Source organism: Anabrus simplex, chromosome 4, assembly GCF_040414725.1.
Source record: "Anabrus simplex isolate iqAnaSimp1 chromosome 4, ASM4041472v1, whole genome shotgun sequence".
In the NCBI taxonomy this organism is placed as follows: Eukaryota; Metazoa; Arthropoda; class Insecta; order Orthoptera; family Tettigoniidae; genus Anabrus; species Anabrus simplex.
This window is the reverse complement of record NC_090268.1, coordinates 198,064,607-198,082,584: the sequence shown is the minus strand read 5'-3', so window position 1 is coordinate 198,082,584 and position 17,978 is coordinate 198,064,607. Positions and strand designations below refer to the sequence as shown.

Here is a 17,978-nt window from a genome sequence, read left to right as displayed (position 1 = left end):
GCCTCTGTGATGTAGTGGTTAGTGTGATTAGCTGCCACCCCAGCTCTGCCACGAAATTTGAAAAGTTTTACGTGGGCTGGAACGGGGTCCACTCAGTCTCCGGAGATCGACTGAGTAAAGGGAGGTTTGATTCCCACCTCAGCCATCCTCGAAGTGGTTTTCCGTGGTTTCCCACTTCTCCTCCAGGCAAATGCCGGGATGGTACCTAACTTTAGGCCACGTCCGCTTCCTTCCCTCTTCCTTGTCTATCCTTTCCAATCTTCCCCTCAGCATAGGAGGTGAGGCCGTCTGGGTGAGGTACTGGTCCTCTTCCCCAGTTGTATCCCCGACCAGAAGTATCATGGTCCAGGACACTGCCCTTGATGTGGTAGAGGTGGGATCCATCGCTGAGCCCGGGGGAAAAACCAACACTGGAGGGTGAACGGATTAACTAAGAAAGAAAGAAAAGCAAAGCAAAAGCAAAGTCTTCTTCATACAGGCCATGAACGCCCTTGGAGGAGTGGAAGGTAAAGGCTTCCACTATCCGCAACCTCGGCACTTGATGGGGTAGAGTGGTTAGCTCTACGCTCGGCAGCCTTTGCCCCCAGGAATTAACCTGTTACTCATTTTTGGTGCAGGCTGAGTGAACCTCAGGGCCATACGCACTTCCGGAAGTGGAAATCTCATTTCTTAAATTTTACGACTTCCTGACGGGGATTCGAACCCATGTAAGTAATAAATAATAAGTAATAAGTAATAAATGTCGCGAGGGTGCCGGAACTTTGCCCCAAAAGCGTGCTCATTATCGTGCCAGATAAATAATCTATTAACAGAGACATTCAGTATTTAATAATGTTTTCTGTCTGCATGTAAATGGCAAACTGTGCGGTACGATACTATTTGCAGATGATATAACACTGATAACTGAAAGTGAAAAAGATACGTAAAAGGCACTAAATCACATGAATGAATTGCGTAAAGAGAGGTGCGGCATGAGAAGAAACAAAACGAAGACCATCGTATCGTATCGTATCGTAGTCCGTTTACCCTCCAGGGTTGGCTTTTCCCTCGGACTCAGCGAGGGATTCCACCTCTACCGCCTCAAGGACAGTGTCCTGGAGCTTGAGACTTTCGGTCGGGGGATACAACTGGGGAAGTGGACCAGTACCTAGCCCAGGCGGCCTCACCTGCTATGCTGAACAGGGGCCTTGTGAGGAGATGAGAAGACTGGAAGGGATAGACAAGGAAGAGGGAAGGAAGCGGCCGTGGCCTTAAGTTAGGTACCATCCCGGCATTTGCCTGGAGGAGAAGTGGGAAACCACGGAAAACCACTTCCAGGATGGCCCAGGAGGGAATCGAACCCCCCTCTACTCAGCTGACCTTCCGAGGCTGAGTGGACCCCGTTCCAGCCCTCGTACCACTTTTCAAATTTCGTGGCAGAGCCGGGAATCGAACCCGGACCTCCGGGGGGTGGCAGCTAATCACACTAACCACTACACCACAGAGGCGGCAACGAAGACCATAATGACCAAATTGTCAATGGATGGATGGAGAAAAGCTTGATCACGTTAAAGAATTTAAGTATCTAGGAAGTCTAATCACATGTGATGAAAAATGTAGGAGAAAAGTAAACGTCCGGATTGCACAGGCGAAGGGAACTTTCTCAAAAAAGTCTCTACTAACATCTAAGACTCTCGGCATGGTGGTACGAAAACATTTCGTGGAAAGTTTTGTATGAAGTGGTGTAAGCTATGGGTCCTGCGAAAAGCGGAAGTGCTGAAAATCAAGGTCTTTGAGATGTGGTGCCGGTGTCGAATCCAAAGAACACCTTGGATTGATAGAGTCGCAAGTGAGAACGTTCTCAAAAGAGTAAATGAGACACGAACCTTGGTCGAAACCTTAAATAAGAGAAGAAGTACCTTTTTTTAGCCATTTTCTTCGTCATTCTGACTGGTACACCACTCTGTTAGAAGGGAAAATGGAAGGTAGAAGGACCAAAGGAAGACTTAGACTGCAGTTTATAGACAACATTAAAGGCAAGCACATCTACTGCCACTTGAAGCTGTTGGCCAAAGAACGGAAACGCTTGGAGGACATGCATGTTACCCACCATTCTTAGGATCTGACTGTGCTGACGTTTGATCCCTCAACCTTGAGTATAAGAGGTGTGTGCCGGATAAATTGAACCGTCCAACCAGTCTTATCGCCAGACTGGACTGAAAAACAGTGACAAGTGTAGCAAAAACGAGAGCAGAAATAAATAAATAAATAAATAAATAAATAAATAAATAAATAAATAAATAAATAAATAAATAAATAATTTAAATAAATAAATAAAAATAAATAAAAATATAAATAATTAAATAGTCCGCCTCTGTGGTGTAGTGGTTAGCGTGATTAGCTGCCACCCCTGGAGGCCCGGGTTCGATTCCCGGCTCTGTCACGAAATTTGAAAAGTGGTACGAAAGCTGGAACGGGGTCCACTCAGCCTCGGGAGGTCAACTGAGTAGCGGAGGATTCGATTCCCTCCTGGGCCATCCTGGAAGTGGTTTTCCGTGGTTTCCGACTTCTCCTCCAGGCAAATGCCGGGATAGTACCTAACTTTAGGCCACGGCCGCTTCCTTCCCTCTTCCTTGTCCATCCCTTCCAATCTTCCCATCTCCCAACAAGGCCCCTGTTCAGCATAGCAGGTGAGGCAGCCTGGGCGACGTCCTGGTCCTCCTCCCCAGTTGTATCTCCCGACCGAAAGTCTCACACTCCAGGATACTGCCCTTGAGGCGGTAGAGGTGGCATCCCTCGCTGAGTCCGAGGGAAAAACCAATCCTCGAGGGGAAACGGATTAAGAAGAATAAATTAATTAATTAATTAATTAATTAATTAATAAGTAGAAATAAATAAGTACATTTTACCTCTAAATTTGGAAATAGGAATTAGAAGCTTAGAGGAGCAGACTGTAACAAGGTAGAAAGAAATACGAGGGTAATTCTAAATAGGAGACGAGTGTGGAGAGTAGGTAGATGTGTGTGTGTACGTGTTACAGAATAGAAGCGAAGAGACACCTCCAACGAAGCATAAACGTTAGAGTCTTACATATATTGATTGATAATCAGCTCAAGAAGATCAAAGTTCGGGGTTAGAAGTCAGGAGGAGGCGCACGTAACAAGTTGGAGTCATGCCAGCTCCTTGACTTGTTATGCTGCTTCACTTCGAAAAAGCTCCTGACTAATGGTGTAGATTCACAGGGAATCTCTCGAAGTAATTTTCAATTCACGATTGGTTATACGCTAGTTATAGCAGGCGTTCTACATCTCACCCTACACCATGAAATAAAAATCTTTGTCAGAAGTGGGATTCGAACCCACGCCCACAGAAGTGGACTGCGACCTGAACGCAGCGCCTTAGACCGCTCGGCCATCCTGACACAGTTGTGTCCACAGTTTCAGTGATATATCTTAATGACAACTATCATTTATCTGTATTTGCGAAGTTCACAGATCATTGTTTCATTCTATTTACAGTATATTAAACAAAATGTCGTCTATAAAGAGATTGAGCTTCTTAGTTGTTGTACTTCAGTCACGTAAGCCTACTACTTACTGGTCCTAGTTCGATCCTTGTAAATCTCCGTGTCCTTGTCGCAGTCAGGTGTGTTGCACCCCTGCATGTCCTCTAGATGGTATCAAACTGGTATGTTAAATATTCATCACTGGGCTATGATGTGTCAAGCACAAAAGTATGGCAGAAATTATTCTCGCTCACGTAAAATCTTCCCAGCCTTAAAAAAAAAAAAAAATTACCGTACGGTACTTTCCTTATGATGTTGGTGGGGACGGATGGTGTTTAGGAAAATACAGTTTTAAAAATCCCCTATTATCAGGGCAAATCCTGCTTCTTTCTTTCGTAATCTGTTTACCCTACAGGGTTGGTTTTCCCCTCGGACTCAGCGAGGGATCCCACCTCAACCGGCTGGAGCTTGAGACTTTGTGTGTCGGGGATACAATTGGGAAGGATGACCAGTACCTCACCCAGGTGGCCTCACCTATGCTGAAGATTAGGAATGGGGGGATTGGAAGGGCTAGACAAGGAAGAGGGAAGGGAAGTTACGTACCATCCTGGCATTTGCCTGGAAGTGAAGTGGGAAACCACGGAAAACCATTTCGAGGAGGGAATCGAACCCCCCTCTCTCCACTGAGTTGATCTCCCATTCCAGCGCTCGTACCACCTTTTCAGTTTCGAGGCAGCGCCGGGAATCGAATCCGGGCTTCTGGGGGTGGCAGCTAATCACACTAACCATTACACTACAGAGGCGGACTCTCTATCTTGCTATTTGCTTACATGCAGGTGGCGTCGCCCAACGCAAGACCGAATTACGAATGAAAGACACTTTAGATAGACAATTCAACACAATTTTTATTACATGTGGCCGATGATAACAACAGGTACTTCGGCGAATGGTCAGCGTACTGTCCTTCGGCTCGGAGAGTATCGGGTTCGATTTCCGTCGGGGCCAAGGATTTTACCTGGAGGCTAGGTGTTTGTGTTCGTCTTAATGCTCTTCTCTTCATCTACATGCAACCACCGCAGAAACACGCAATTGTGGTTACATCCTTTCACTTAGTGTGGCGTCAGGAAGAGATCCAGCCGTAAAAACTAGGCAAAATCCATATCAAGTTCCGACTCCAGCAAACTAGGAAAAGGCCAGGCAGAAGATGATAACTAACAGGGACTTATAAAATGAAAGACACTTCAGATAACAAATTCAATATAATTTTATTTACAAGTGGCCAATATTCTTTATTATGGGAGCCTATTGACCACCTCTGTGGTGTAATGGCCACCTTTGGATGCCCGGGTTCGATTTCTGATTCAGTCAAGAAATTTGAGAAGTGGTACGAGGACTGGAGTCCGCCTCGTGGTGTAGAGGTTAGTGTGATTATCTGCCACCCCCGGAAGGCCGGGTTCGATTCCCGGCTATGCCACGAAATTTGAAAAGTGGTACGAGTGCTGGAACGGCGTCCAATCAGCCTCGGGTAGAGGTGGGTTCGATTCCCACCTCAGCCATCCTCGAAGTGGTTTTCCGTGGTTTCCCACTTCTCCTCCAGGCAAATGCCGGGATGGTACCTAACTTAAGGCCACGTCCGCTTCCTTCCCTCTTCCTTGTCTATCCTTTCCAATATTCCCATCCTCCTGCAAGGCCCCTGTTCAGCATAGCAGGTGAGGCCGCCTGGGCGAGGTACTGGTCATCCTCCTTAGTTGTATCCCCCGACCAAAAGTCTGAAGCTCCAGAACACTGCCCTCGAGGTGGCAGAGGTGGGATCTCTCGCTGAGTCCGAGGAAAAAACCGACCCTGGAGGGTAAACAGATAAAGAAGAAGAATCCGCATCCGTATCGCTAGGCCACCAGCCAGATATGTTAGTTCATAATAAATAATCTCAATAACATAATCCGCTTACAGTCCACGCCTACGGGCAGTGTCCTGGACCGCGAGAATGACTAGTACGTCTACTAAGTGTGTGTCAGGATGGCCGAGCGGTCTAAGGCGCTGCGTTCAGGTCGCAGTCCACTTCTGTGGGCGTGGGTTCGAATCCCACTTCTGACAAAGATTTTTTCTTCATGTTGTAGGGTGAAACGTAGAGCACCAGCTATAACTGCCGTATATCCAATCGTGAATTGAAAATTACTTCAAGAGACGCTGTAAATCTACACCATATGTCACGAAGTTTTTCAAAGTGGAGCAGCGAAACAACTCAAGTAGCTGGCATGACTCCAGTTTCTTACGTGTGAAGAAAGTGGTCGTGACGTTAATTATTAAAGTACAGGCCTGGCATTTGCCTGGTGTGAAAACCTGTGAAACCCTCTGTAGGACTGTCGAACAGTGGGTTTCGAACCCATTCCTAAGCCCTTTCCTATCCCATCGTCACCATAAGACCTATCTGTGTCGGTGCGACGCAAAGCAAATTGTATTAAGGTCATGGGATACCACCGAAAAAAATTAAGGCTGCTTGACCAGACACAAGAGTAGTTGAATGGGTGGCTACATTTCTAGAAATAGAACTCAGGTGAAGAGTTGGGGGGTGGGCGCAGGCCAGTATTATTGGGTCTTTATATTTTCTGATATGATGGACAGCAGACAATGGCATGATGGCAAACGGGATGAAAAGTCAGGTTGTAACTACTGCAAGGTCCTCTCAGGTTTAATTTCTGTGGTGATGGTGTGTAAGTACCACACGGAGTTCTCTCTAAGTATTTCGGTGTTAATATAAAGAATTAAGTTGCTTTAGGTCGCACCGACACATATAGGTCTTATAGCGACAATGGGACAGAAAAGGGCTAGGAATGGGAAGGAAGCGGCTGTGGTCTTAATTAAGATAGAGACCCAGCTTTTGCATAGTGTGAAAATGGAAAGAATCACATGAACGAGGTTGTAAATAAAAGTAACAGATCTCGTCATATGGTTATGCGAGTGTTTAGGGACTGCAGTAAGAATGTAAAGGAGAGGCCGCATAAGTCTCGGGTAAGACCACAAGTAGTGTATGGTTCCAGTGTGTGCGATCCATTCCAGGACTGCTTGATGTAAGACCTGGAAAAGATCCAAAGGAAATCAGTACAATTTTTCCAGGGCGATTTCCGACAGAAGAGTAATGTTACGAAAATGTTGTAAAATTTGGTTTGGGAAGACCTGAAAGTAGGGAGACGAGCTGCTCGACTAAGCTGTAGGTAATGTTCCGAGCTGTCCGTGGAGAAATGGCATTGAAAGACATTAGTAGACAAATAAGCTTGAGTGGAGCTTTTAAGGGTATCAAAGATATGAAGATAAAGTTGGATTTGAAGAGGACAAATTGTGGCAAATATTCATTCATAGGACGACGAATAAGGGTTTGAAATAATGTATTCAGGGAAATGCTCCATAAGTGTCCAAGTTTGTTTGAAATCATTTAAGAAAAGGCTAGGTAAAGAATTTATAGGGAATCTGCCACCTAAACGACATACCTAAATGCAGATTATTGGTGCTTGATTAATCGGTTATGAAGTGAAAAAAAATTGTGGCATGTTTTACTGTAGTATGCCCTTCCTGACGCCAACCTCAGTTGATGAGCTAATGAAGGTGATTGTGAAAGGAAATTGGGTAAGGAGGTGGGAGGTATCGACCGTGAATAGTAACAGTCCCGGCATTTGCCTGGAGGTGAAAATGGGAAACCACAGACAATCATTCTCAGGACAGCCGAGCGTGGGTTTAGAACCACTCGTCTCCCAGACGCAGAGCTCGGCTCCATAGCCGTTGTACGGCGACTCCGCTCGATATGCAAAAGCATATGTAAACGAGCTACTTATGAGCAAAAGAAATCTGAAATGGACAACTGATCTGCTCACTGGGCATTGCAGGCTAAAGAGAATTATACACACATTTCACGGAACATTGGAGGTGGAGAGGTAGTAATTGACATTCATGATCGGCATGGAATGAAGTTTCATTAACACCAATATAAAGTCCACGAAATTACCAACAGATGGCGCTTCATACGATACAAGGCAATACTTAGCATAACAATCGAGGTTTAGCAAAGACGATGTTCTTTATAACACATGCTCAACAGTCAGCTGTCATTCATCAACAATACCTGTAGTTGAGGGACAATGTTGTGAACAGCAATGTACAGCATATCCGTAGGTATGGTGAGAAATTGCCATCGGATGTTGTCTTTTAACATCCCCAATGAGGTCCGACGATCACGGTAGACTTGCGACTTCAGGTAACTCCGCAACCAATAATCACACGGATGGAGGTCGGGGAGACCGCGGAGGTCAAACATGACATGCCGCGATTGCAGGTGCATCTGACGCCCGCTCCCCTTCGGGGAGGGGAGGGCCAAAATAAGGTAAAGCTTCTCTCTGGCCAGGAGATTCGGCGGGTTTAGTGGTTTGATGGAGTATGGAGAGAGGGGATGGAGGTTTGATTCGATGAAGGAGCTTGGAGCCCGCCTCTGTGGTGTAGTGGTTAGTGTAATTAGCTGCCACCCTCGGAGGCCCGGGTTCGATTCCCGGCTCTGCCACGAAATTTGAAAAGTGGTACGAGGGCTGAAATGGGGTCCACTCAGGTTTCGATTCCCTCCTCAGCCTCCTCGAAGTGGTTTTCCGTGGTTTCCCACTTCTCCTCCGGGCAAATGCCGGGATGGTACCTAACTTAAGGCCACGGTCGCTTCCTTCCCTCTTCCTTGTCTATTCCTTCCAATCTTCCCATCCCCGGACAAGGCTCCTGTTCAGCATAGCAGGTGAGGCCGCCTGGGCGAGCTACTGGTCATTCTCCCCAGTTGTACACCCAACCCAAAGTCTCACGCTCCAGGACACTGCCCATGAGGCGGTAGAGGTGGGATCCCTCGCTGAGTCCGGGGGAAAACCGACCCTGGAGGGTAAACAGATTAAGAAGAAGAAGAAGAAGAAGAAGAAGAAGAATAATTGAAATAGCTGTGTGAAATCGTAAGCAATTTGTTGTGTGAACAAAGTGAAATTTAATAAGCAACAAAGTCGTGAATTAAATTAGCACCGGGCGAGTTGGCCATGCCGTTAGGGGCGCGCGGCTGTGACCTTGCATCCGGGAGATAGTGAGTTCGAATCCCACTGTCGGCAGCCGTGAAGATGGTTTTCCGTGGTTTCCCATTTTCACACCAGGCAAATGCTGGCGTTGTACCTTAATTAAGACCACGGCCGCTTCCTTCCAACTCCTAGGCCTTCCTATCCTACCGTCGCCATAAGACCTATCTGTGTCGGTGCGATTCCGAAGGTGAATATACTACAGGACTGAACTATTACGCAGATGGAATTGTGAAAGGGATAATTACATTGTGTATTTGTCTGTGCTGTGTGATAATTTTAATGTCTTTTTTTCCCTATGCTCAGTGTATTTTGTCTTGTGCAGGACGCGAACTGCAAAACTGTGTCGTGAATCGTGTCGTTTCGGGGCAGTGTACATCGGGAGCTCACCATGGAGAAGTATTCTAGGATTGTGGCGGTACCAGTGTCGTGATGGTGAAAGCGTGGCAGCATTGGGTGGACCGAATGGCCTAAATTGGTGCATTGCTGAATCAAGGAACAGCGTGGACAAGGGAATTTGTGTATAGTTATTTATTGCATGTAACGTTTGAATTTATTTGAATTATGTAGCAAGGATCAGTTAGGTTAGAATAAGTTATATTGTGGCACTAATGCCTTGAGGATGTTTATTTTTGTGTAAATAGTTCTACAGTAATGATGTCAGTTTTATCCTTAAAGTATGTTCCCGAGCGTGTGTTAGGAACAATTTTCTGTGTTAATGAAATATCAGCGTGTGTTATTGTAATAGGGAAATAAAAATTAGATGGCATTATGTACACTTAAAGTAGTTTGCATGGGCATCTTAGTGTAGTGGCATGTTGCGTGTGGATTTTTGTTTTTCGAGAAAACCCATCAGTGTTGTTCAGCGAACTCGAACTAGCAACCATCAACGACTATTACAGCTTATATTTAGAGTCTTCATAATGTGAATAGATGATTTGATTTTGATTGAGATAAATATCTGTGCTGTGAGGTAATTCATAAGTTGCGACTTTTCTTTATGTATATAATTTAGTTAGTGACGTGTGAGATAGGAGTGTTTAAACAGCAGAACGGTAGTGAAGGGAAGACAAATAAATGAGAGACAAGAGATAATATACTATTAGACACATACAATAAAAATACCATGGCGCAACAGCCCCGAAGGGCCATGGCCTACCAAGCGACCGCTGTTCAGCCCGAAGGTCTGCAGATACGAAGTGACGTGTGATCAGCACGACGAATCCTCTCGGCCGTTATTCTTGGCTTTCTAGACGGGAGACACATACAATAGAGACAATCAATTGTGTATTTCAGATTACGGTGATTTGAGGAATATCATGTTAATCCTGATGAGATATGGCATCAGTGGAAGTTGATAGAGAGAAAGAGATAGGCCTAAAATTAGAAGGTAATCTGCAGAAAGAATGAATGTGTAGTTGTCTTGTTATGAAGCTAGCCAGAGTGCAGCCATGTGTGAAGTGTCAAGAGAGAATTGAAAGATAAATGTTTACTCTCAAGTGTATGAGTTTCCTCGCGACCGTGTCTGACTGTGAAAGATCATTTCATGTTGAAATAGGGTCTCCTTCTTCTTCTTTATCTGTCCACCCTCCAGGGTTGGCTTTTCCCTCGGACCCGACGAGCAATAAAAATTCTGACGCCGCAAGGGCAGTGTCCTGGAGTGTGAGACTTTTGGGTTGTGGGATACAACTGTGGAGGAGGACCAGCTGTCAAAAAAGCATGTGGATTTCAAATTTCCCGCCACCACGTGCATACGGTGGCAGCCATGAGGTTTAGCCCCGTCAAGATGCCAGCACTGAAGTTAGCGATGCTCTGTTGTTTAAAGATGGCAGCTGTCAAGAAAAGCACGTGCATTTCGAATTGCCCGCCACCACGGTCATAAGGTGGCAGCAGTGAGGTTTAACCTCGTCAAGATAGCAGCACTGAGGTTAGCGATGCTCTGTTGTTTAAAGATGGCAGCTGTCACCTTGACAGCTGTCAGAAAAGCACGCGGCCAAGCACATTGGCTTTGTTTACAAACAATAGCACGTGGTCGTGATGTCACGGTCACGTGGTCATGACGTCACGGCGTGGTGACGCTGCAGAAAAAGTGCTGATGCTATGGCTCAGAATCCCCACTGCCCTACTACTTGTCAGGATGGCCAGCTGGACTAAAGCGCTGCGTTCTGGTCGCATACGACGTCCGTTTCCGTGCCCTTCCTGGCAATTTTTGACAGGTAATTTGGGCGTAGTTATGCAATTGGGAACCAACTCCAAAAACTAAATTTTGAGCCAGAGTTGTTTTAGCAAAACACTACAAATACAATTCTAATTTGACATGATTCCAAAAGTAAGTGTTGCATTATAAACCAATTTTAATGCTCTATCAGATTAATACTATAAGCACTGTTGACCCACCCATCGTAGGAGGCCAAAAATGGAGTTGCTTCCTTATTGCTTATTTGAAATTTAACACTACGAATTGGTTCTTGTTTTTTCTAGTTGGAAAGAAGAAAGATGAGGCAACTCTGATCTAATTTAAATAACTACACTTCGGAATTCATGTTTAAACATTTTTTGATTGACAATGTCAAATTTAAGACTTGTAAAATGAAAAAGTAAATACAAAAATATTTGAAACATTATACCAAATTCACTACTATTTTATCGTTTTCACACAATTTTATGAAAGTACATACTTCAATACTTAAGTAAACACTATTATTACTAATTATGTAAATACCTTATTCCCATATTCTTTTACGTGCTGACATACTTGAAAACTACTCCAAAGTGAAATCAAGTGTACCATCAATGCCATTAACATCATCCACAATGTCAGGGTCTGAAGTAAGGTTTTCATAAAACTGTCTGGCAGCCCCTGGAATGAGATGCATTATCTATTTTATGTCCTGCAATTTTGGCAGTGATACTGGTTTACCATTTGGCAATAAAGGTACCAAGAATGCTGCTAGGTCTGTGGAAGATTTTGAGCGGCCTGCAGTACACCTCTGAATATTTACTTCAACGAAATTCCCGTCGAAGTCCTTGTTCATGAATATTTAATAAGGTTTCTCCTTGGTTATTCTTATTTCACGAAGTTCCAACCAATTAACTTTTTGCACGCATTCTGTTGACTATGGCTTTTTCTAACGGTGAAGTACTCCAAAAGTTTTCCTTTCTCATCCTACGGATTTGAAGCGGATGTTTTTTCCTGGTTTGTTGCATGGCACTGATGTAATCTTCTGGCGTATACAGCCTTTGTTGAATTTTTAGTGCACTTTATATATCACCAAAGTCGCTGTCATTCAGTAAGAATGAATGACCGGGAATAAATTTTTTAGGATAATCGTTCTAACAGTGGCAGGTTCCTGTAAAGCAATCTTCAACATCAAAATAATTTTTATGTTTCTGTTTTGCCTATATATTTCCTATATATGCCATTACATCCTAAGTCTACCGGTCTGTTATTTTGTTGTACCCACCATTATTTTTCCTTTGGTCTAAAAATGATAGTCCTGAACGGTGCTTCTCCAATGCAGTATTCACTCTCTTAGTTGAAATTCGTAATGTTTGACAGAAAAAGTCCCTACAAACTTCAGTTTCATTGAATCTGTATATTCTGCTGTAACTCTACTTACTATTGTGGCTTACTGTGGCGGCTGACTTCATGTTGTTGAACCATATTGCATAACAATGATTTTTGGATGTTACAATCACTGATGTTCCAAAATATTAAAACAGTCCTTCCTCTGCTCAATGCTTTTCTCATTGCATTTTTTCTGTAGTTACATATATAATCTGGGAACATTTTTGGTTCGACACATTAATATAGCTCTTGTTGGAATTTCTTCTCCTTTTTCTTTCTGGTCTTGATAACCCTCTGAACTTCCTCTTCCTCCCTTTCTTGGGTCTCCCTTTCTTTCCATAGCCATTAAGAACACTATTTTCATTATCACTGTCTGTATTGGGTTCAACATCCGAAAGAGCATCTTTGTCATACTGAGAGAGGCCTAACTCATCTATGTCACCATTCTTGGAATTAGGAATTGTTGTAACTGAAGCTGAATTCCCGTCCTTGGATACAGGCATCTAAAATTAAACTGCACTAATTTCATATATATATATATATATATATAAACCAAATTTTGTAGTTTCATTATTTATCACTTGAACTCAAAATGCTAGTAATATTACATACGAATGAGATTAGGTTTTAAACATCTTACTCACGTCATTTGATGTGGCTGTATAAGAAATATTTGAATGTGTACGAACAGTTACATCTTCACAGACTGGCTCAGAACTGCATGGTAAAGTCATATTAGTCATCAACTGAGAAAATGACTATTATAATGACGTAGGCCTACAGATTACAAAATAAGTGAGTTGTAATTATTTATTTAAAGTTTTAAGGGTAACTTAGTGATAAGTATTATTAATTAAAATTGTACCGGGAAGTACACCTCTAAGCCGCACATTTAAATGTTGCGTCTAATAGAACTCCTCTACTGGAGAAACAGTGAACTTGAAACTAGACCTACTTAAACCTTTACTCAGAAGACGTCACTACAATTATTTGACGCAATTTTCTTATCGTGAAGTTTCATGTACTGTATGAAATTCTACGTGTTTTGTTTACCAGTCATCAAGAAGTTTGGACTTTCTTCAACAGAGGTCACTGCTAAAAAACTATGATCATGCACCCTGGTGCGAAGTGGATGAACTTTGATTCAAAGTTTTGTACTCATAAGTTATTTTTTTACTAAATTATGTTCATTCATTTTTGGATTGGCAAAATTGATCTCTTCTTTCCGCCAGTTTTGAATCCAGCCAATCAAGAATTTCCATAATTAATTTTCTACCAATCACCATCTTCTTCTTCGATTTTGAATGTAACTTTTAAATTCTCCAATAAAATTGAGAGGGTGGGGCTAGTTTATTCATGAAAGGTCTCGAACTTTCCCTGAGGGTCTATAAACTACGGATTTTCACGTCTCTTGGCCATTTGATCAACATCTAACGAAATGTGTGTGTGTCAAGCAGGAGGCGGGAGGCGCCTCTTTCATCAGGCAGCAGTTCTTCAGCAAGGTAATGGCCTATTAACATCTTTATTTCTTGGTAGCTATACGGTTTAACCCGAGGAGGAAGGTCCGAAACTTTAACTATGCAACCAACTTCTCTAAAATGTAATTTCTGCCAGCTAATGTAAAAATTTCATAAAATCTCTACCTGTAACTCGGGGATAGAGAGTGATGTACCCTCTCGAGCTCCTCTTCATATTGGTTTGAGGTGACTACGTTTTGTAACTGGTGTTCTTCCTTTCCGTAATGTCTTAATTTATTCTTATACGAGTCACCTCCATAGTTTGAGAATAGCCCCTGTTTCATCGGCCTAGTGCCCTTAAGGTTTTAAGAATGCATATTTAGGAGTGCAAGTACACGCCTCCATTCATTTTGTGTTCGGGCTATTTATTTAACTGTTATTTCTTTTACACGAAGGCCCTATAGGTTGGGTACGAGATACCCCTGTATCAGTTTGTAAGCTGAGCCATGGAAGGCCAAAAGGTGTAAGATATTTTTGGTGTTGCCTTGAATAGGCGTGAAAACTGAGAGCCTGTTAGCTCTTTTTCAAAGTAAGATATCTGAATGCCTTTTGAAGGCTTGATATTGTGAGTTGGGAGCCAGTACTCCATGTATTGAGGGATTTCTGGCCTGATATAAATTTGTACTCTTTTGTAATTTTGAGCTGGGAACTCAAACATTGTAAAACTAGGGGCTTGTAGCTCAAGAGCGTGAAAATTCTGAAATCTTGGACGGACCTTTCTAAGTCTTGTTTTTAAATTGCTATGTCATTGTTATCTTACTAAGTGAGAATTGTTAACTTGTTGCTTTTTGAAAATATAACCTTCCATTTCAGTTTAAATTCTTTCTTGACATAGTAGTTAGATCAATTCACCCCGGCACCTTCTTTCACCTCTGCTGGTCCATGGGTAACCCCGTAACAAAAATGCTATACAATACAGCTGCTAATAAACATTGTATGTCTCATATACAACATGGCCATACTTAACCTCGTAATGACTCTCTCATTATTTTTTCCGAACACAAAGAAACCAAGTACTTTCCTCTGGATAACATCTTTATGAAAACAGTATTTCTTTTTAAACAACATACAATAAAATACATTCCTCTTAATAAACAATTATTTCAGAACTCCAATACTTAAACAAGTAACACATGCGAAATTAATACATGGACTTGGTTCCACATTGCAAATCACTGCCACATGGATACAGATACTAGTAGTTTGTTCAGACAGGGTACAGGGATCTGGAAGTAGTAGAGATGACATAAAAATGTTAGTGTTGAACTGTAAAGAAAGGAGTAAATTTTAGTAATTTAATAGATATACCAGGTATTGTAATAGGAGTTGAATCATGGCTGAGAAATGATACCATGGATGCAGAAATGTTCTCACGGAACTGGAGTGTGTATCGTACAGATAGGATATGAATGGTAGGAGGGGGAGTATTCATTCTGGTGAAAGAAGAATTTGAAAGCTACGAAAAAGTTAAAGATGACAAACATGAAATTCTAGGTGTAAGGCTCAATTCTACAGATAATAGGCAACTTGATGTCTTTGGAGTGTACAGACCGGGAAAGGGTAGCGTTGACTCTGATTTAGAATTATTTTATAAAATAATCAGATATGTAGGAAACGACGTGGAAAGGAATGTCATTGTAGCGCGAGATCTGAATTTACCAAATGCCAATTGAGAAGGTAATACGAACGACAGGAAGCATGCCAAACAAATGGCAAATAAATTAATTTGGGAAGGACAGCTGATTCAGAAAGTGATGGAACCAACTAGAGGGGAAAATATCCTGGACGTGGTGCTGGTAAAACCAGATGAGCTCTACAGAGAAACTAAAGTATATATGGTATTAGTGATCATGAAGCTGTTTTTGTCGTAGTTAAAAAAAATGTGATGGGAAGGAAGAAGGTCTTAAAAGTAGGACTGTTAGACAGTACCATATGGCTGATAAAGCAGACATGAGGGAGTTTAAAAAAAAGTAACTATGATCGGTGGAAAACGGTAAATAAAAATGTAAACAGACTCTGGGATGGTTTTAAAGCAATTGTTGAGGAATGTGAAAACCGGTTTGTACCTTTCAAGGTGGCAAGGAATGGTAAAGACACACCTTATTATAATAGAGATATAAAGAGACTAGAAGGAGGTGCAGATTGGAAAGAAATAGAAATAGCTGTGGAAGTAAGGAGAAATTGAAGGAACTTACTAGGAAACTGAATCTAGCAAAGAAGTCAGCTAAGGATAACACGATGGCAAACATAATTGCAGTCATACAGATTTTAGTGAAAAATGGAAGGGTATGTATAGGCACTTTAAGGCAGAAACAGGTTCCAAAAAAGATATTCCAGGAATCATTAATGAACAAGGGGAGTGTGTATTTGAAGATCTTCAAAAGCAGAAGTATTCAGTCAGCAATATGTAAAGATTGTTGGTTACAAGATAATGTCCAGATAGGGGAGGTGACTGATGCTAAAGAAGTATTAAAATTTACATATGATAACAATGACATTTACAATAAGATACAAAAGTTGAAAACTAGAAAAGCGGCTGGAATTGATAAGATTTCTGGGGATATACTAAAGACAGTGGGTTGGGATATAGTACCATATCTGAAATACTTATTTGAGTATTGTTTGCATGAAAGAGCTATATTAAATGAATGGAGAGTTGCTATAGTAGCTCTTGTGTATAAAGAAAATGATGATAGACATAAAGCTGAAAACTTCAGGCAAGTAAGCTTGACATGCGTTGCATGTAAGCTTTGGGAAGGCATTCTTTCTGGTTATATTAGACATGTTTGCGAAATTAATAACCGGTTCGATATAAGCCAGGTCGGGTTTAGGAAAGGTTATTCCACTGAAGCTCAACTTGTAAGATTCCAGCATGATATACCAGATATCTTGGATTTAGGAGGTCAATTGGACTGTATCGCGACTGACCTATCTAAAGCATTTGACAGGGTGGATCATGGGAGAATACTGGCAAAAACTGGACTAGACAAGAGAGTGACTGAATGGGTTTCTATATTTCTAGAAAATAGATCTCAGAGAATTAGAGTAGGCGAAGCTTTTTGCGGATGATGTTATTCTCTATAGAGTAATAAATAAGTTACAAGATTGTGAGCAACTGCAACATGACCTCGATAACGTTATGGGATGGACAGCAGGTAATGGTATGTTGATAAACGGGGTTAAAAGTCAGGTTGTGAGTTTCACAAATAGGAAAAGTCCTCTCAGTTTTAATTACTGCGTTGATAGGGTGAATGTTCCTTTTGGGGATCATTGTAAGTATCTAGGTTTTAATATAAGGAAAGATCTTCATTGGGGTAATCACATAAATGGGATTGTAAATAAAGGGTACAGATCTCTGCACATGGTTATGAGGGTGTTTAGGGGTTGTAGTAAGGATGTAAAGGAGAGGGCGTATAATTCTCTGGTAAGACCCCAACTAGAGTATGGTTCCAGTGTATGGGATCCTCACCAGGATTACTTGATTCATGAACTGGAAAAAATCCAAAGAAAAGTAGCTCGAATTGTTCTGGGTGATTTCCGGCAAAAGAGTACCGTAACAAAAATGTTACAACGTTTGGGCTGGGAAGACTTGGGAAAAAGAAGACGAGGATATTAAAGACAACAATGTGTGCTACCAAGCAACATGGGATGGCAGAGCGGTCTAAGGTGCTGCTTTGAGGTCACTGCCCATTTCTGTGGGTGTGGGTTCTATTCCCTCTCCTGAAATTAGTGATTGTTGTGGAAGCCATTTCTTCCGTAAGGTATTCTAGAAGACAATGTGTGTGATCGAGCGCTAAGTCGGGATGGCCGAGTGGTCTACGGTGCTGTGTTCAGGTCGTAGTTCGCTACTACGGGCGTAGTGTCGAATCTCGCAGCCGATATCACATATTTTATGGAGGACATTTCATCCCTAGGGTATTCTAGACAACGATGTGTACGATAAAGCATTACGTCTTGATGGCCGATCGTTCTAAGGCGCTGCGTTGAGGTCGCAGGACACTTCTGTCCGCGTGGTTTCGAATCCGGCTTCTGATGTCACGTATTTTATGGAGGCCATTTCATCCCTAGAATATTCTAGACGACAACGTGTGTTATTAAACACTATGGCAAGATGGCCGAGTGGTCTAAGGCGCTCTGTTCAGATCACTGTCTATTTCTCTTTGCGTGAGTTCGTGTCACACTCCTGATATCACTTGTTTTATAGAGGATATTTCTTCCCTAGGGTATTCTAGACGACAATGTCTGCGAACAGGTGCAATTTCAGGATGGCCGAGCAGTGTAAGGCGCTGCGTGTAGGTGGCAATCCGCTTATGTGGGCATGGGTT

General features: G+C 42.4%; 2 non-coding genes across 2 annotated transcripts; one reads left to right on the top strand and one right to left on the bottom strand.

Moving 5' to 3' along the window:
- Positions 1 to 3,316: 3,316 nt before the first annotated feature.
- TRNAL-CAG (transfer RNA leucine (anticodon CAG)) lies at positions 3,317 to 3,400 on the bottom strand. Its single transcript has one exon. It is a non-coding gene; the product is annotated as a tRNA-Leu (tRNA).
- A 2,094-nt stretch (positions 3,401 to 5,494) lies between these two features.
- TRNAL-CAG (transfer RNA leucine (anticodon CAG)) lies at positions 5,495 to 5,578 on the top strand. Its single transcript has one exon. It is a non-coding gene; the product is annotated as a tRNA-Leu (tRNA).
- The last annotated feature ends 12,400 nt before the right edge of the window (positions 5,579 to 17,978 follow it).